This window comes from Macrobrachium rosenbergii, chromosome 23 (assembly GCF_040412425.1).
Source record: "Macrobrachium rosenbergii isolate ZJJX-2024 chromosome 23, ASM4041242v1, whole genome shotgun sequence".
Lineage (NCBI taxonomy): Eukaryota > Metazoa > Arthropoda > Malacostraca > Decapoda > Palaemonidae > Macrobrachium > Macrobrachium rosenbergii.
This window is the reverse complement of record NC_089763.1, coordinates 60,931,204-60,952,439: the sequence shown is the minus strand read 5'-3', so window position 1 is coordinate 60,952,439 and position 21,236 is coordinate 60,931,204.

The window sequence follows — 21,236 nt, the reverse complement described above, 5'->3', positions numbered from 1 at the left end:
TAAGTCTTATGTACAGGCTAACCCAAGAGCCTAGTCGAGGATGTCTTCAAACTGTGTCAGTTATTTTCCAGTGAATTATCCTTTAGGTCATGTTCTGTAGGATATAGGCCCAGTAACAAACCTGCACTGTAATTTGTTTACAAGTAATAGCCTACCTCAGTTGTAAGAATTTTTGTTGTGTATCATATAAAAAGGTTTAGGATAGTAAGCTATGTACAGTACAAAAAATATTTAATGAAAATATCCCAAGAATGGACTGGATGTCCAATAACCAGGCTGAATCTTTCAAATTGTTTAGGCAAAGACTGTCGTTATATTTTGATGTGAAGAAGAAAAAAAGTAAGACCAGGTATCACATATGTTATTGCAAGTTGGTGATGAAGGCCTGCGTAGATACGAGTATAATGCATGGACATTGAGTGACGAGGAGAGGATGGATACAGATGTTATTTTTAACAAATTTACTGAACAATAAGAACCCTCAGAAAATTTTCGTGTATGCCAATTAAAGCTCATGCAATATAGACAGAAAGTAGATGAATCCCTTGGTGGTTTCGTGAATCACTGTAAGCTTCTTGCACTGAAATGTGACTTTTCAGAAAGTGAACTGAATGAGAGGCTACTCAGTTGATTATTGCAGGTATGCAGATAGCAGATTACCAGAAAGAGCTTTTGTGCAAAGATAAAGGTTGTAAATTGTCAGAAGCGGTGAAGCTTGGCAGGGCATGCAATGTGAAGGAAATTCAGAATGTGTATTCTAAAGAAAATGTTAGTGTTATTCAAAGGCAGAATAAGCTTAATATGCCTAAGGGCAAATCCCAGAGTGAGAATTTGTATTTTAAGTGTGGTAGAGCCCATTCTTTTAAGAAAAGAGTTTTGTCCTGCATATGGCACTGAATGTAGTGTTTGTGGCAAACCCAATCATTGGGCAAAAGTTTGCAAGTTTAAGCACACTAGTAAAATGTGAAGAAAGATAGTGGGGTTCACCATAGGAATAGATCACATTCTGGAGATAGGTATCCGAATAATCATAGTAATACATCCAAACCCTCATGAAATAAGGTAAATTTAAATATGTACATGAAATTTGTGAAAATGTAGTCCACGTTGCATCTAATGATTGTAGTAATTGTATAGATGCTTGCAATTCACAACCATTTGAACCACTTAATTTCAGTATTGTGCATGTTTCTGATTTATGCATAAACAGTGTAGCTCATGATGAAGCATTTGTTAATTTGAACATAAAACTTCCAAACAGACCTGGCGTTCATAATTTCAAATTGAAGGTTGATACAGGTGCACAAGGTAATACTTTACCCTTAAGAACATTAGGCGCATGTTTACTGAAAAGTTAACAGCTGAAGGATATCCCAAGACTGAAATTTGCAGCACAGCAACAAATGTAAGATTAACAGCATATAATGAAACGAAGATTTACTGTTATGGAGTAATAAACATTTCTTGTAAATATCAGACCTCAGACTGGATTGATAGTACATTTTACATTGTAGATGTTAATGGACCTGCTGTGGTTGGATTAAAGTCTTGTGAAATTCTAAAAACAGTAATCCTCAATTGTGCTACTCAGAATAATGGTACTGAGCTTTGCCAGCCTATAAATAATGTTGATGATTTAAAGAATTTGTACCCAAATCAGTTTGATAGGATAGGCCACTTTCTAGGTAAAGCAAAACTGATTGTCGATGAGAAATTTGTTCCAAGAGTTAATGCTCCTCATAAAACCCCTATTGCTTTAAAAGACAAGATTAAATGTGAATTTTTATACTACATGGAAAGTAATGGAATGATTTCATTACAGACTGGGTATCCAGTCTTGCTTACTCATGCAAGCAAGGTGGTACATTAAGAATTTGCCTAGACCCAAACTACCTCAATCAAGCATTGAAGTTCCTCATTGGACCGGTCGGTATTATTCTCGCTAGCACTCTGCTGGGCCCACGTTCGATTCTCCGACCATCCAATGATAATTAGAGGAATTTATTCCTGGTGATAGAAATTCATTTCTCGTTATAATGTGGTTTGGATTCCACAATAAGCTGTAGGTCCCGTTGCTAGGCAACCAATTGGTTCTTAGCCACGTAAAATGAGTCTAATCCTTTGGGCCAGCCCTAGGAGAGCTGTTAATCAAGCTCAGTGGTCTGGTTAAACTAAGGTATACTTAATTTTTTCAAGCACTGAAGCGTCCTCATTATAAGGTTCCTGCTATAAATGAACTTGCTCATAAATTCAGAGGTGCTAAAGTTTTTTCAAAACTTGATGCAAAATCAGGTTACTGGTATGTGCAGTTAGATTCTGATTCCCAGTTATTGAAAACTTTCCAATCGCCATTTGGACGTTACTGTTTTCGACGTCTTCCCTTTGGTTTATCTGTGTCTCAAGACATATTTCAAATTCTTGACCGGGTGGAAGGGGTTGTAGGAGTAGCAGATGATATAGCCATATATGCACCAAATGAAAGTGAACATGGTAAAATTTTGCATAATCTTATAAAAGTAGCTAATAAGAATGGTCTTGTGTTCAATTTCAGTAAATGCATAATCAAAACTAATAAAATTAAAGTTTTTGGAACAATATATTCAGATAGTGGAGTGCACCTAGACCCAAAAAAAGTAGATGATCTAAAGGAAATGCCAGTACCAAGTAACAAAAAAGGGTGTCAAGAATTTCTAGGTTTTGGTACTTATTTGTCACCATTCATACCAAATTTGTCTTCTAAGTCCTTATGTTTTAGAGAATTGTTAAGGAATGACTCATCATTTGTATGGGAGCCACATCATGAACAGTGTTTTAACTCTCTTAAATATGCAGTCACTGTAGACTAAACTTTACAATACTTTGATACCAATATTACTCCTGTATTACAAACAGATGTTAGTTTAAGGGGATTAGGTACAGTATCTGATGTTGGAAAAAGATATGCTTGTATAGAAAGAGAACTGCTTGCAATTGTGTTTGCTGTCAGTCGTTTTCACGCATACTTGTATGGTAGGTATTTCAAAGTAGTAACTGACCATAAACCTTTAGTAATGATCACACAAAAACCTATTGTAAATGCCCCTCCCAGATTACAAAGAATGTTATTGAAATTGCAAGGGTATAAATTTGACATTAAATACAATCCAGGTAGAGAAATAGTGTTGGCAAATACCCTGCCATGACAACCAAATGAGAAAAAATAATGAAACTATTGACTTGATGTAACTAACAGATCTTGTAAGATTTCAATCTGAAAGTCTTGAGAGTATTGGGTCATCAACTAGAAAAGATCCGGCTTTGAATCAGTTGACAGATTTAATAATTTCAGGATGGCCTGATAGTATCAAGGATGTTCCTATCTTAATTAGAAGTTTTTGGTTTTATAGAGATGAATTGTCTGTAGAAAATGGAGTAATACTAAAGGGTAATAGAGTTGTTATCTGTAAAAATTTGCATGAATGTATCCAGAATCAATTGCATTATAATCACCAGGGTGTGGAAAAAACTAAGTTATTGGCTAAGGATTCTGTATATTGGGATGGTATCAATAAAGACATTGAAAATGTGTTTTGTCAGATATGTCAGAACCACTTGCCTTCCCAAGCTTGTGAAGCACTTATTCCAAATGAAATTCCTAGCCAGTCTTGGGAAACTGTTGGGACAGGTTTATTTTGTTTTGATAATTGTGAATATCTTATCACTGTAGATTACTTTAGCAAATTTCCAGTCATTTGAAAAATGCCTGCACATTGTACCAGTGGTGTTATTGCAGCTACAAGGCAAATTTTCTCTGAATTTGGTATTCCCTGCAAGGTTATCAGTGATAATGGCCCTCAGTTTTCTTTGTGTCAGTATAAAACCTTTGCTAAAGAGTGGTGTTTTGACCATATCACGTCCTGTCCATATTACCTTCAGTCTAATGGTTTTGTAGAAAGAAATGTAAGAACCATAAAAATGTTATTCCAGAAAGCCAAGCAAGATAAAAAGATGTAGACTTAGCTTTACTATTTTTGCATACCACTCCATTGAATAATGTGTTACCTAGTCCAGGAGAAATTCTTATGAACAGAAAGCTCAAGAATAACACGTTAGTGAAAAACCATAATCACAGATATCCAGGTGTTGATAATGAAAATAAGAAATGAGTTGCAAAATAGACCGAATATTCAGAAAATGTATCATGACAGACCACCACTTTTTCCTGGACAAAATGTTCGTATCCAAATTGCTCATTCAGGTAAATGGGAAGTTGCAAAAGTAATTAGCAAGTGTGAGGAACCTAGGTCATATTTGTCGAGGACACCTGTAGGTCAAACATTAAGGAGAAATCGAGTTCATTTGAGAAGTAGTGTAAAACCTCAGCCTAAACATGTTTCATTTTCAGTCCCTGATCATGAGAATGATCAAAGCTTTATGAACCCTAACATTAATGAGCAGACTTCAGGAACTCAACACATTGGCTCTACAAATGTTCCTCAAAGTACCAACAAGTTATGTGACTCAAATACATCCCCAGACTATTATACGCTCAGGTCGAGTTGTAAAGATACCTGTTGTTTTGGGCTTGTAAACTGATTCTTGATTTTTTTATGATTCCTTTTTTTAAAGTAAGGGGGATGTAACACATGTATCATGCTAAGATGTCGTACTTCAACTAACCATGTGTTGTACTTAAAACGTAACGAGAACATTGTAACTCTGGTGTAAACAGAGAGTGCTGGGATCACGGGCCAAGCCGCCAAAGGTATGCCCCCATACATGTACACTCGGCAAGGAAAGTGAAGATACAGTTTTTTTAAATCTTCGTACATACAGTATATTGCTCAATAATGCGACATCTGGCAACTTTAGAAAGGAGGAGCTTCTGTCTTAGTGTGTTGGTTTTTTGCTTGACCTCCTATAACTTTGAATCATATTCTACGATTCTGAAATCATTGATACTTAAATGCAGTAGTAAGCTTTGCAGTATTCGTTCAAGTTGTAATCTGCAGCGACAGTTCTGAGCAAAATAAACATTTTTCGACGTAACCTTCCAATTAACCTTATACAAATTAATTTATGACACCACAATGAACGGAATGCTTGCATAATCGGAAACGCGATCTTCCATAGTGAAATCAAGAGTTAAATTTGAGCAACGTGGGGAACAATAAAGGAACGAATGCAATGTTACGATGAGAGAGAGAGAGAGAGAGAGAGAGAGAGAGAGAGAGAGAGAGAGAGAGAGAGAGAGAGAGAGAGAGAGAGAGTTGTGTGTGCCTAGGCCTATATGTAGAGCTACTCATTTCATTATTTTTTTTTTTTAGAGATTGAGCGATACTATATTTGTATAGTATGTTTTAGCGATGGAGAGAGAGAGGATGAAAACATCCCCCAGAGAGAAAGATAGAGTTGTTTTGGGCAGAGAGAGAAGAGAGAGAGAGAGAGAGAGAGAGAGAGAGAGAGAGAGAGAGAGTTGCTGTTGTGTAAGCCTAGGCCTATATGTAGAGCTACTCATTTCATAATTTTTTTTTTTAGAGATTGATACTATATTTGTATAGTATGTTTTAGCGATGGAGAGAGAGAGAGAGAGAGAGAGAGAGAGAGAGAGAGAAAACTATGGCAACGCAGAGAGAACGGGCAACGTCAAGAAACATCCAGTTACTTGTGTTTTCCCGCTGAAGTGCTCCACACATCATAGAGAACGCTCTTGCAGATTTAAATAGATTTGGTCAACTTACCGTAGCTGTCGCAACATTTACTGCCATTAATTCCAGCTGACTTTTAACACCGTGAAATACAAATATGAATGTGTGAAAATTAAAGAAATTATCACTGCCTCGTATGATGATACAATAATAAGCCTGTCCATAACGGAAAACGAGTAAATATTGCTGTTCTGATAAAGAGTACTACACCGAGATATTCACACACTATCTTTTAGATCTCTATGAACGAAGTCATCTGAGAAATTCTGATTACTTCGGACATGCTTGGTGTTTTTAAGTATCTGAACGTTTTTGTTTTGCAGATTTAACATATATGATATAATTTGCATTGTATTTTCATATTCTAGAGTAAATTTACCGAGATTATGTGTTTTCTGTAAGAAAAAAATAAAAATTCGATGAACGAAATCTAAAGAAAACTGTATCTTCACTTTCCTTGCCGAGTGTACATATCCTTCTCTACATAATAAATATAAGTCTACTATAATCATCAAGGCTCTCATTCAGACAAAAACGTATTGATACAACTTCTTAGCAAAGAATGTAAGTTTCAGGCAGTGACAGTTATTCAGTAATGTAAGGAGTCTATTAGGGATGCATTTATTAGTGGCCTACAGTCACCATTAATAAGGAAGCGTTTATTGGAGAATAAAGCTTTAGATTTAACAACCATGTTTGATCAGGCTAGGGCATTAGAGTTGGCCCAGAGAGATCCCGTAGTTTCTTGTACCACCCCACCTTATCAGGTGGTAAGTGCGGCGACACCTGAACGAAGACCCACCACTTCAGAACCTGTAGAGGAGCCGGCTCCTGCAACAGCGGCTGTTACTGCTAAATGTTTCTTTCGTGGTTTTTAAAAGTCTCCCTGCCTGAAATGTCCAGCACGAGAGGCGTCTTGTCGTAAGTGTCATAAGAGAGGACAGTCAGTGAAGGGTGAGTGTTCTACTGCAAATGGATTTTGACCCCAACACCCCCTCTAAAAAGAGGTAATAAAAAATTAACTCTCCCTTGGGAATAACTGACACCCAGTGGGAATTAGAATTAATAAGTGCATCTGTCTTGACCAAGATTCGGACTTGGGGCCTTTTGTTTAGCAACAGTGAAAGACAATGGATTTTAACTTCAGCTTTTAATAGATATGATTGCTATACATATGTGTGTCGAATGCAGGTTCAATGCTTCTCGAGTTATGAATTTTTGTCTTTGAGACTTGCGTGACTTTTTATATTTTCAGAAATATTAAGCCAGAAATGTCGTTTAATATCTAATTCACTGCACCTTGTGAATAACTTCCACCCAACAGGAAATATTATTGCTAGGTTCATCTACCTCAGCCAGATTTTGGACGTGGGCTAACTTAGGGTTAGATACAATGATAAACAGCCAACTTTGGCCTCCGCTTTTGAGAGAGATATGAGTTGATATTGACTCTGCTGTACATACTCTTGTCGAATTCAGATTCTGTACTTAGAATCGATATCAACCTATGCTCACTATGATAGCAAATCGGTAAGTTTGTAATACTTTACTAATTATGAATTTCTGTCTCTGATACAGGGGTAAATTTTTATCTTCACAAGTGTGAAACCACAAATATAGCTGAGTACCGAATTCATTGTCTCACACTCAGGGGGAATAACAACTGATAAGTTTTGATTCACTGTGTGAAAGGAGGCTCGATGATTTTACAAATGTTATGATTAAAAAACTCAATAATAGATAAGAGATAAAATATATTCACAACATTCAGTACGATGTTTTTTATTTTACTTAGGCAGATTTTAACTCTTAGCGACTGACTGATGGGAGTCTCTTATTAGAACGACCCCTCTCTGCAGTGGGGAATAGATGTTAGTGTTACTTCATGTCTCTTTTCTGTCTGTCCCTTCTCTATCGCTCTTTTGCTGACAAATACAGGTTTTCTTAGATTCTGGCACAGTAATACCTGGTTAAAAGGGACAGGCATCATAGAAATACCTGGATAAAAGGGACAGTCACCACAGTAATACCTGGATAAAAGGGACAGACAATACAGTAGTACCTTGTTAATGGTGTCAAACAGTACAGTAATACCTAATAAAAGGGACAGTAACCACAATAATACCTAGATAAAAGGGACAGACACCACAGTAATACCTGGATAAAAGGGACAGTCACCACAGTAATACCTGGATAAAAGGGACAGTCACCACAGTATTACCTGGTTAAGGGGGACAGACAGAACAGTAATAACTGGTTAAAGGGGACAGACAGCATAGTAATGCCTGGATAAAATGGACCGAGAGAATACTATAATACCTGGTTTAAGGGGACAGATAGCACAGTAATACCTGGTTAAAGGGGACAGGTAGCACAGTAATACCTGGTTAATGGGGACAGACAGAATAGTAATACCTGGATAAAAGGGACTTACCACAGTAATATCTGGATAAAAGGGACAGACAGTGCAGTAATACCTGGTTAACGATGACAGACAGTACAGTAATAACTGGTTAAAGGTGTCAGAAAGCACAGTAATACCTGGATAAAAGGAACAGTCACCACAATAATACCTGGATAAAAGGGACAGGCAAAACAGTAATACCTGGACAAAAGGACAGTCACCACAGTAATTTCTGGATAAAAAGGACAGTCATCACAGTAATACCTGGATAAAAGGGACAGGCAAAACAGTAATACCTGGACAAAAGGACAGTCACCACAGTAATTTCTGGATAAAAAGGACATTCATCACAGTAATACCTGGATAAAAGGGACAGTCACCACAATAATACCTGGATAAAAAGGACAGTCGCCACAATAATACCTGGATAAAAGGGACAGGCAAAACAGTAATACCTGGAAAAAGGACAGTCACCACAGTAATTTCTGGATAAAAAGGACAGTCATCACAGTAATACCTGGATAAAAGGGACAGACAGCACAGTAATACCTGGATGAAAGGGACAGTCACAACAGTAATAGGCTACCTGTCAGCTCACCCACGGCTGTTCGAAGGGTGAACGTTCGCATGAAAAAGTGCAGAACTGTCAGTCAGATCGTCCCCTCTCCCTTCTCCCTTCCTTACACCTCCCCCCTTCCCATCACCTTTCCTTTTTCCCTCCCCCTACATGTAGACTGTCATCAAAGTTTTCCCAGACAGTGCCGGACTGGTCAGCTAGTCAAAAATAAATGTCAATAAAATTTTGCAAATATCCCTTGGAACAATTACTTCTTCAAACTGAACTCATGCATGAAATTAACATATATCAGTACAAAGTTTCTTGGATGTAATAGAAAAATAAATAATCAAAGTTGTCTTGAAACTATAACAGTGGATGGTGCTAGGGAGAACTATATACAAGAAAACAAAATAATAACAATCTCACAAATTATACTTTGACAGCATCTCCGGGCAAGAGACTACAATAGGCAGTAACTTTGACCACCGGCGTGTATGAGTGACAAAACTCATAATTCCAATCAGCTATTATGGTGGACATGGGTTCATATCGATTCTAAGTGCAGAAGCTGAATTCGACAGGCATATGAATAGCAGAGTCGAGATCAGTTTATATATCTCTCTTGATATGATTGTTTCTAAACCAGAAAACAGTTCGAATCCTGTCAGGGGCTAAACACTTACCAACTGTAATTCTCCCTGGGTGTAAGTGATTCCCAGGGCATAGTAAATTGATATGGTGATACATATATATATATATATATATATATATATATATATATATATATATATATATATATATATATATATATATATATATATATATATATATATATATATATATATATATATATATATATATATATATATATATATATTATATGTATATATATACACACACACACACACTATATATGTATATATATATGTATATATATATATATATATATATATATATATATATATATATATATATATATATATATATATATATATATATATATATATAGAGAGAGAGATATAGAGAGAGAGAGAGAGAGAGAGATAGAGAGAGAGAGGGTTTCATAACGGTATTTTCACTCCGGCCTAGTCAGAGCACATCAATGATACCAGAACATGCCGTAGGGCAGTGCAAATAACTTGGTCATAGCCAGAAGGTTTTCATGACCCCAAGCGTGGAATTCGTCACACTTTGAGTCTTCCACTGGAGGACGTTTGGCTAGTGTGGACAGGCATAATGAACGAGCAGAAAGTTTTTTTTTTTTTTTTAACACTGAAAGCCAATTTTATGGGATTCTAGTCGTTTAAGCTCCTTGGCGTCTTTGAAGGACATAGTGCAAGTAGCTATTATAGTTAATTGTACGTCATGTGCTTTTTGTTAGGTTGAAAGATCATCTCTTTTTTTTTTTTTTTTTTTTTTTTACAAGACAGGTCTATTAGGCAAAGAACACGTACTGCAGTACGTGACACCGAGCATAGTGTTCTAAGAGAGAGAGAGAGAGAGAGAGAGAGAGAGAGAGAGAGAGAGAGAGAGAGAGAGAGAGAGAGAGAGCTCGTGAATGAAAGAAAATTGTTTCTTATATCTTGCATTTATTCAGGTATAATCAAGCATATGATTAAACATTCATGAAAAAACCCACCCATTTCAGAGCTTGTTTATCAGTGGTAAATAAATGCCAAATGCTGCCGGCATTTCTTTGCAAAAATGGCTTCGCCCAAGACCAGAAAGTAGGCGTTTCCATCACTCGCACAGGTGGATGCATTCAATAAAGGTTTTCCTTTTACAAGATAATTAATCCCGGAGGACGCAAATCTATTATCAGGAGCATTTTTTTTCCCGACTACATCTACCATAGTGGTGCGAGGATAATGGCGTGTTATGCGGATGTGAGATACTATCACGGATGAAAAGGTGACGTCATGAGCAGGGATTGACAGTGATGCAATGATGCTCACAATGACGTCATTGTACGGGGATTAACCGCAAAGCTGGTGAGGTATATATATGTTTGCAATGCCAGATGGTTCCTGCAGAATTGCCTATAACCCCTCTCACCGCAAAAGACTGGCCCCGGATCAAAAATTCCCGCGGCTGTTAGGAACTCTATTCTGTTTCGATTTCGGGAGTTAAATCGGCCACGTGAAGAAAAGGACAGCTTTCAGATTAACGTCATAATGGAAAAGAAGCATTTTGTTGTGATTCTGGTGATTGTATGTTATTCCCTGGCCGTCGCAGGAGATTTCTGCCCTTATCATCGTCAAGACATAAGGATCGCTGCTGCGAATTTAAACTTTAAGGATGCACCTTGCAACAGAGGCTGCAACAGTTGTAGAAGTATTGGTGGACAGTGCTACACATTAGTGGATAATATTAGCTCTTACGAATGGATTAGGGGATGTGGCTGCGTTCTTTATGTACGAAACTTGTGAATCGCCGCCGCCGCAGCAGCAACAGCAGCTCTCTTGAACGGCCAGTTACTCATTAGTTCTGTGTCAGTTAGGTCATTCTGAGCTTTAGTTGGAGACGTGGGTCATCTTTTGTAACAAAGAATCATCCTCGTTCTTCTAAAGCCGCTTCAAGAACTCAAAATCTTCGTCAAATAATTTTCAGGAACACTGCCGAAAAAGTCTGTGATTACAAAATCCGTAGCGCTGAACATCCCCACTTCTGATTACTAAAAAACAGCAACATTTCACAAAAGCATTTCAACTTGCCATTTAAGGAAATTTCTGAGTTTTATATAAAAGGTTCTTATTTTCCACACACAAATTTGAAAAATAAAGGTGAATCGATGTAAACTGACTTTCTTTTACCTTAATCTCAAAGATGCTTTCTCAGCGCAAGAGGAGAGTTACAAATGTTACTCGTTATTCTTGTGGTTTTCCGTGCCGAAGCTTCCAGAGGATGACGATACACCCTACTTGAAGAGGGAAAAAGGTAAGACACATAAGAAGAAAAACAACGTTCAAATATAGAAGGTTTGTGAAGCAAAAACCTAAAATATTTCTCTGAATGTTATTGGAGCGCGAGAGAAAATATAAAATATGACCTTTAACTCCTGTTGTAATATTTGACGAAAAAGTCGGTCGTCATAACATTCCACTCTAGCAAACGTTGCGGACAAGGAGGGCATAGGTTATATAATACAAAATTACTTAATGTTAATGCCAGGCTTAACCTACAGTATGCGCAAAGCAGTTCTCATGTACAATCGACTTATGCATAGTGAACAGACAAATGAGCCATTGCAACAGTTAAATTAAATGAAAAATACATTTAGTGTTGTCTTGCACGCAAGTGACTGCATGGTGTTCCCTGTGAGTGATAACTGGATATTTACTACTGATGTATGAATAGACTATATGCGAGATGACTACTAGAGCTTCCAAGAATAAAGTCCTATGTAGGCAAGAATTATTTAACAACAAGCAAGTAATGCAACGTTTTTATAATTGTATCTAACCCTAAGGCCCGCGTCCAAAATCTTGGTGAGGTAGATGAACCTGGCAATTATATTTCCTGTTGGGTGGAAGTTATTCACAAGATATAGTAAATTAGATATTAAACGACATTTCTGGCATAATATTTCTGAAAATATAAAAAGCCACGTAAGTCTCAAAGACAAAAATTCATAGCTAGAGAAGCACAGAACCTGCATTCGACACACACACACACACACACATGTACAGCAATTATATCTCTATTAAAAGCTGAAGTTAAAATCCATTGTCTTTCGCTGTTGCTAAACAAAAGGCCCAAGTTCGAATCCTAGCAAGACAGATGCACTTATTAATTCTAATTCCCACGGGGTGTAAGTTATTCCCAAGGGAGAGTTAATTTTTTATTACCTCTTTTTGGAGGCGGGGGCTGGGGAGGCGTTGGGGTCAAAATCTGTTTGCGGTAGAACGCTCACCCTTCATTTTCCTTGATCGTGTAAAATCATACATCAAGCTACGTTAATGATTTGCTGTCATCTCAAAGAGTTGAATTTGATCACGAGATGTTTAAAAATGCCCTCCCCCCAAAAAAACCCCACTGGTATCAAGAGTAAGTTATTCCCAAGGCACAGTGAATTGGTTATTAAATAATTAAAAAAATATATATAAAAAAATAAATATATATATATATATATATATATATATATATATATATATATATATATATATATATATATATATATATATATATATATATATATATATATATATATATAGCCTATATATATGCCCAGAGACTATGATGGAGATGTTGAGAAGGGGTGATCTAACAATGTTATGAAGGTAATCACAGATAGAGAGAATAAAGGTAGAATTGGCTAACGGCCAAGAAAGAGTAAACTTTTGAAGATAACCCGAAAGAAAGAAAGAAGAGTGAAAAGAGTGAGAACGAACAATAGCAGTAGGCTATATAGCTGTTTCATACGCCTACTCACACATACTGCGCCACTTACCTCTGTTTTCCATTCCACCACTTCTTCTATCCTACCCAGGTGCCTGCGTGTTAGATGCAGAGCTATTCAACTTGAAACAATTTTACCTTATAACTTTTCTCTTTCATATTGTTATTACATGATTTAAACTGACACTGAATTCGACTTTTATTCAAAATTGTAATCGTCCTTAGCTTTACTTTATTTAATATTTCATCAGACTGTTTATTTTAATCCTTGAACACTGTCCTTTTCTAGCAACAAGAACCCAAAAAGTTAGAGATGTTACTGAACTAATTTTTACCGAATATTACCAGTTATTTTCTATTTGACTTCTAGCCCCCACCCTTTCACTTTTCCTGTTACTGAGGCGGTACCATGTTACTGGCTTTGACAGCCGGCGCTTCTTGGGTTAGTTAACAAATTTCTTCACTTTCAGGGCTAGTCTTACATATTCCCCCAATTTTCTGTTAGGGGATTTCAGGGTCTCTAAAGTGATGTCCTGTTCTTTTATTTTCTGTAGGGTTTTACAAATGAATACGTGTTCGGTGTTTAGCCTACCTCCTCCACTCTGCAGAGATCACAAACCTTGTTCTTGTATTTACCCCGGTAGCAAGCTTTCAAGTCCAACATAGTCAACCTGGCTTTCGTTATCATGCACGCGTCCTTTGCTTCCAGTTGCCTGATGTACTCATTTTCCCCAAAAGTTTTCTATGAACCTCAGCTTCTTCATTTCTTTCCTCTTCTCTCTCAAGGTCTTTTCAATCTCTTGCCTAATTTTCATTTTTATTTCCCCTTGAAATGCTTTTTTGCCATATTTTCTCGTTCCTTCTGCCTCAATGCTTTTTGTCCAGTATTGTCCACAGGGGTCTCTAGGCTATTCTGTAGGCTATGAGCCATATGCCGGACTCCGCTATAATTCCTCATTACGGTGTGCCTTTTGGTTGTTCGTATATTCCTCAGAGGATCCTATATTGCATTTTCTCTAGTTCAGTCATCTCGTTTTCTGTGACGTTACTTTACGTTTCTATGCTGGCAAATAATATTGGTACCACTACCGTTTCATGGATCTTTTTCCTCACTTCTAGTGCCATTACTTTCTTAACATCCCCATATTTTATAATTTCTCTTAGTAGGTCCTGTACCTTTTGATTTCTCGGTTTGATACTTGCTTCCTTTGAGCCTTTTAGTGTGTACCATTCTCGTAAGTATTTGTATACTTATTGGGAAAGGAAGCACTTTCTCGATCTCCGTCGCCTTCTTCCCAAACCATATCAAAACAGGTGGTTCATCTAAGCTAGATTTTTTTTATCGTATATTCATATCTTTTTGGTTTCTCTCATTCAACCCTTCTTACTTTACATATACAATGCAAACAGTTCATTTCAACAATTTCTATCATTTTTTCTCTCATTTGCACTCAGCACCTACACTTCACTTTCATAGGGAGAGTTGGCATAAGAATCCCTTCGTACATCCCAACTTCTGCCTTTTGTGGCACTTATCAACAAACACTTTTTCATCAGTAGCCTAAACATCGATAGTCCATTCAAAGCGGCAGTATAAAAAAAATGGATGCATGTATGACGCAGACTTCGTTTTTATCGCTTATTATTTTTTTTTAGTTGTTTGGGCCATTGTTCACAGACTGCATTCATTAATACTCAACCTGTTTTCTTTCAGGTGCAATGGAGGGAGGGACTACTTTTTAAAAAATTTGGCTTGTAAGAGGAATGCACAGTGAATCCGTTTAGCCGCTCTGCTGCCCCTTCAAAAACATCTTCTTGGCTTCCTTACTCTGTCTTGAGTTTGCATTCCTGTGGCACTGATGATCTAGAAAATGGAAAAGATCACAATGAATAACTATATAAAACAGCAGGAGAGTTGAGCCAAATAATAAGAGATGAGCCATGGCTCAACTCTCCCCAGTAACAGTGGCTCAGCTCTACAATAAGCTGTAGGTCCCGTTGCTAGGTAACCAATTGGTTCTTAGCCATGTAAAAGAAATCTAATCCTTCGGGCCATCCCTAGGAGAGCTGTTAATCAGCTCAGTGGTCTGGTTAAATTAAGATGTACTTAACTTTTCCTGTTTTGGTCTGAATCTCAGTGAAGAAGCGTTATGATATAAAAATTCCACGAAAAAGAGGACAGTCCCTGTCGTAAAAAAAAAAAAAAAAAAAAATTGGATCCGTTCTTTCTCGACAATCCTTCACAACGTTCAAGATAAGCGAGGGGGAGTGAGTAAGCAGGCGGCCGAGTTCGTGGTTCACTTTCTTCTGTAAATATGTTTGATTATTATTTGTGTCCCGCGAGTTGCCTGTATCGGGAATATCGGAGAGGCTTTTTTTTTTTTTTTTTAAATAACTCAAGTACATTCTTTAATATAATAAACCTATGTAGAAATTTTGAAAGGGAACCGAGGTGAAGACGAGACATACAGAGGGGCAATATGCGTCTTTCTCGAGGGTAGCCTACCATTGAGGTAAGCTGAGTACTCTCCAGCAAATTCTTCATTTTATAGTCAAGAGCCGGTCCCTTTTGTATGCTAAATTAATCCCCTCACATTTTTTGCCATCAGAGGCTTGATGTGGTTAATATTTGTTTAAAGAATAACCTGATTATTTCGAAGTAAGTTTTGTGTAAAATTGTAACTTTTAGAAGCATAGTTTTTTGAGTTTTGTGTAAATTTTTTTGAGTTTTGTGTAACTTTTCCCGAGTTGTTTTGTACCTGACTGTGTGGTCCTTGTGTGTTAATGTATAATTTAGTCTATTTTTTTTTTTAAATAAAATTGTAAAACCCTGCCTGATCTTGATGGACCTTCGCTTCGATGTTTGGTGATAGTGCCCTTCAGGCTTGATCATCCCAGTCCCATACCATTCGAGACTTAGAGCCCTCCCAGTGGTTGGGAAAAATTCGCGACAGTTCCTGGCCTACATTTTGCACTTACAGCAATGAAACCAACAGAAAAGGTCATACCTGCGGCAATGTTATCCATTCTTTTTCTCCAAAAACTGGATTTTTTGTTTCCCAGTTCTTCATGTTGTTGATCAGCTGACTTCGTGAGCTAAGCCTAAAGCGGCAGAAATGTTATTGCTGCTGACAGAGGGCAGCACTGTTACCAAGATATATGTATCTCTCCTGGCAGCTCAGCTCAGTTGCATCTCCCAGATGAATCACATGTAACTTTACCACAGCAAAAGCTTTTTTTAGTTTTCAATTTCATATCACCATTATAAATGGGAGACGTATACTTCGTGTTGAAAACTTTGTGTGCGACTAAGAAGGCGAGAATTGGATCTCGGAACAAATTTCAACAATATCAGGACAATTATTTTCCCACATGGAGCGAAACGGTAGGCTACTGCATTCCACGATCGGATTCGAAAGTGTGAACTCCAGGCTAGATCAGCCCAGGATTAATAGGTTAGTCTGTCCCGGCAATACTGCGCACCGCAGTGATGTAGGCTGGGTACTTGAACGCTTACCATCGAAAAAAACTAAGAAAATAAGGAAATGATGGGCCACTATGGCAAATGTCTATCCATACACATTCTGTCTCACTTTCACGATCTTAGTTGAGAGAGCTCCCTGTTGATCTCCAGGTATTGCTGAGCTAAAGGACATGCATAATCCTCCATATGTCTTTTTATTGTCATTTGGCTATTGCAGTCGGGTCATTGAGATTAAAAGGACTGACCAGATGAAGAGCACCTTAATCCGGATTAAGAGAGCTTCCTTGCTCTTCACCCTGATAAGGTCAGATACTGACTGATGGCTTTTCTTCATCTTAACCTCGACCAAAAGCAGCCAGACGATGACATGTGCAAGGTTGTCCTTGTTTTGGTCAGAGGCGGACTAACCTACTAATCCTGGGTCAGCCCAGGATTAGCCCACGTTTTCCAGTGTGCATGATCTGAGACCTGTGATTGGCTGGATACTCATGTCGCAGGTGATCATCTCTAGCAGCTTATTTATTTCTCTGAATACACCAAAATATTGAGTGATCAAATTTACTTAACCCTTACAGAACGGGCTAAATATATATTAAGCACATACCCAGAACGGGGAAACCTTAAGGTTGGCCAATATAAGAAAAAGCACATTTATGACAAGAGGAAGATATGCAAATACACATGGTGTAAGATAAAAAGTTCTAAAATCTTTTCTGTACCTTCCACGGGAAATTGAAAGTGAATATTTACAGCTATGTGCAGGGCCTATTTTCCAAGACGCTTGTAAAAATATGTTAATTTTACAAAATTATACCCGTTTTTTCAAATAATTTATTTTGTTTTGTAAAATTATGATTACAGCTCACACAATATCATAATAGATAAGAACTAAAATCAACAACAAATTTTGAGTATATTTATTGTAAAATATTTACGAGATTTACTGGGTTGGTGAGATGCAGTACCATTTTGTGAGGCATACATATTTTTCTAATATTTCTGCGCACTTTACTTTGCAAAATTACAATTATAGGTGAACTACTATCATAAAAGATAACAAAAACCAACAACAATCCCTAGATATATTTATGAGCAAATGAATAAGAAGACGTCCTGGAGCTACGGAGCAAGTACATTCAACAACCACATCTCGAGGCATACTGATCTACGTCGTCCTCGAGTCCCCTTTACTGAGCTACTGCAGGTGCCATAAGTCATTTATGGACCATTGAAGTGATATGAACATTTTTCCTGCTAAATTCATCCAAACTGTATGGCGCGCAATATTAATATTCATTAGTTAGCTTGGCGTTCGTTCAAAACCTGTTATAGTTATTCATATGATTATGCCTGTTCCGTAAGGGTTAAAAATAGTCTTTCACTGTAATTCAAACGAAATAAAGAACTTTGATTGCCTGACTTTTTACTTTAGAATAGTGCTTTCTGTACACTGTTACTCTAATATTGAATACTTGCTTTTCCACTCCACACACACACACACACACACACACACATATATATATATATATATATATATATATATATATATATATATATATATATATACATACATACATATATATATATATATATATATATATATATATATATATATATATATATATATATATATATATATAAAATTTTGTTTCTCATAATTCGTTATATATATACACGTATAAATTGTACAGTCTCTGGAAACTTCTGGCACACTTTTCAGTGCTTTTCAGACAAGTGTTTACAAAATAGTACCTGGCAATTTTCACGAGGCCATCCCTCACATGTGTGATATAATATTACTCAGACTGTCACCAGGTCTTATGTAGCCCTCTACAGGAAAAAGTAGACTCATAGCGGAAATAATGAGTGCACTGTTTTTCTATCAACAAATTTCTTTCCAGTATTTTCCCTTTTGTTCTCATCGGTTTTAGCAGATGCTAATATTATAACACACACACACACACACACACAGAGAGAGAGAGAGAGAGAGAGAGAGAGAGAGAGAGAGAGAGAGAGAGAGAGAGAGAGAGAGAGAGAGAGCACTTACTGGTGTGTAAGCTGCTCTTAAAATAAATTCCCATTCTTTTGCCATAAACATATGTATTTGTTTGCTCAGCATTGCTGCGACTAACTACAACATTGTCCTTTAAGATATTACGTAAATGAAATATTTAATATAATATGAATAATGACATTTATCAGTACACAAAAGCATATTTGCAATCAATACAATTTTCACACGGACCTATATGTTTCTTATAGAGAAATAAATGTAAATAAATAAGTAGACGAATAAAAAATTAAGTGCAGTGCATAGTCAAACTATTACTACATAAAACCACAATATTATAAATATAGTAGAATTTAAAGATCCATGCGTCCCCCCAACACCACCACCCCTATTGTCAATTAACTTATAATCTTCTTTAGACATTGAACTCTCTATCATTTCACCAACGTTTATTTCGTTCCGTTTAGGATTAAGTGACTCCCAGACTGACTTGGCATGTCTTATTCTTTTACATTTGGGCATATATCGGTTCTGGCTCGGTGGTTAGCAAGGCTCTCACTGATGACACCAAAACTTCTTCCATAATACTAATATACTGGGAACTGTTCATTTGTGCATCAGTTTCCATAAGTTTCCCTGGACCACTGGCAGCCATCCATCCTATAGAACTGCTGCAATAATCCTTCTCTTCTGTGACGGTTTTCAGGTTAATAGCTGAAACTGATAAAACGATTGTAAAAGATTATGAAAATTGTAATCAAGATGATGAAGAAAATTAGCATAGATCCTAGACCTACACCCTATCTCTGTATATACAAAAGTATTCATACAACAATTTACATTTAACATCTGTTTGAAGTATAGATGGATCATTATCAAATGAAGAACATACTAGAATAAAACAAAGTACCTCTAAAATATGCACTGAATATAATGTCTCTATAATGAAATAAGGCTTTGGTTCATACAATAGACCTATATTGATACAAATATCCTATTCATATGATAGGTCTATAGTGATATGTAAATCAAGTCCTTATTATACAGTATGATATATTGTCATTTTTATATTAGGCCTATAGAGAGAAGTATAAAAGTTTAATCTTTATAATAGACCTATAATGACATAAATGCCCAGTTCTTATGATAGACGTTACGACAACAAAGCCTTCATTCTTATGAACGGAACATCTTGAAATGAAGCAATATGATTGTTATAACAGACTTAGGGTAAAAAACAAACTCGATAAAATTCATCTTGCGTGACACCTTTTTACTTGGACTGTTAGTCCTACCATTTTCAAATTCCACATATTTGTTTTTATCCAGCTTTTCCCACATAAACCTTTCTTCATGTGATTTCACTAAAGCTTGCCATGTTTTCCTGGGACGCCAACAGTGAAGCCCATCTCCATAAAGTTGACGATCTACTGATTTATGTTAAATGGTTTGTTTTCCCGCCCACACAACGAGTGACATCATGACGAATAATGTCACTCAGATATGGAGGAAATATTATTCCCTTTTTTTTTTTTTTTTTTTTAGCTTGGAACAAATATTTTTAGGTATCGACATTAATTTAATTATTTAAGTCTTAAAGATGATTATTAGAATGTAACAGTAAAAGTAAATGCTCACAGTTATTGAGGTTTTGAAGATTAATGTGTTCCATACTTCAGTTCTCTAATTTCATCGAAAGATAGTTTTGGTATCATAATGCTTCATTAAATTTGGTTAATTCACGTTATTTTTCTGCCAGTTTAATAGATTATATTGTTTGTATGCATATTAATCTTATTCTGGTTGTGAAGTTTCGTTTCTACGTGATTTTAAAAAGAAAAGATTTCTTTTGGTGAACAAAATTCACTGAGAAGTGTGCCAGAACTTTCCACAGCGACTGTACCATTGAAAATGGTCATTAAGATGGCTTCAAAGGGTAACATAACCAGGGTTTTTGTTATGTATATTGAATTTGTAAATCTTTTCTTCACAATTTGACAATATATCTCTATGAAGTAGACAAGGTTATATAATTTAAGCAGCTCAGAAATGGTGCAGCAGAATTCTGTGGGATACACTATATTCTCATACAATGCACAATATCAGCTGTTATAATTATTGCATTTTAATTCAGTATATTAGCGTAATAGTTTAAGGACGCAATATTCAAGTTATAAAAAGTACTAGATAATACCGATAGGCTGAATGTCTCTGTCTCTGTCTGTCTGAATAAAATGTTCCTGTTCTGCGTACGGATTGAGGATTATAGGAAAGCTAATTGTCGGGATTTTCTTCGACTTTTATTATTTTTGTTCTGATTAGTGCCCTGATGTTATGGGCCGATGACAAGGCCTTGAGGAGGCGCACTCTCTAAAACTATCTGGGTGGGATTCAATAAAATTTGGTCAACAAATTACAGTTTTATTACAAAAAATAAACATTTAAACCCAGTAACAATACTGAATCATGAAAAAGAGCATCACGGGCGGCTAAGCCAATGTGCATCAAGAACCAACACTGATTAATCGTTAATAGCAAATTTCCACTGCACACGCAGTTTCTTAATCCAATTCAAGGAACCTGAAAGCTCTCTGGGCTTTGTTACTTGGTAGCTCTTAAGGTCTTTGATATCACGTGCTTGAAAGACACTAAGTCCACGACTGGACGAAAAAACACAACGAATCGAGAACTAT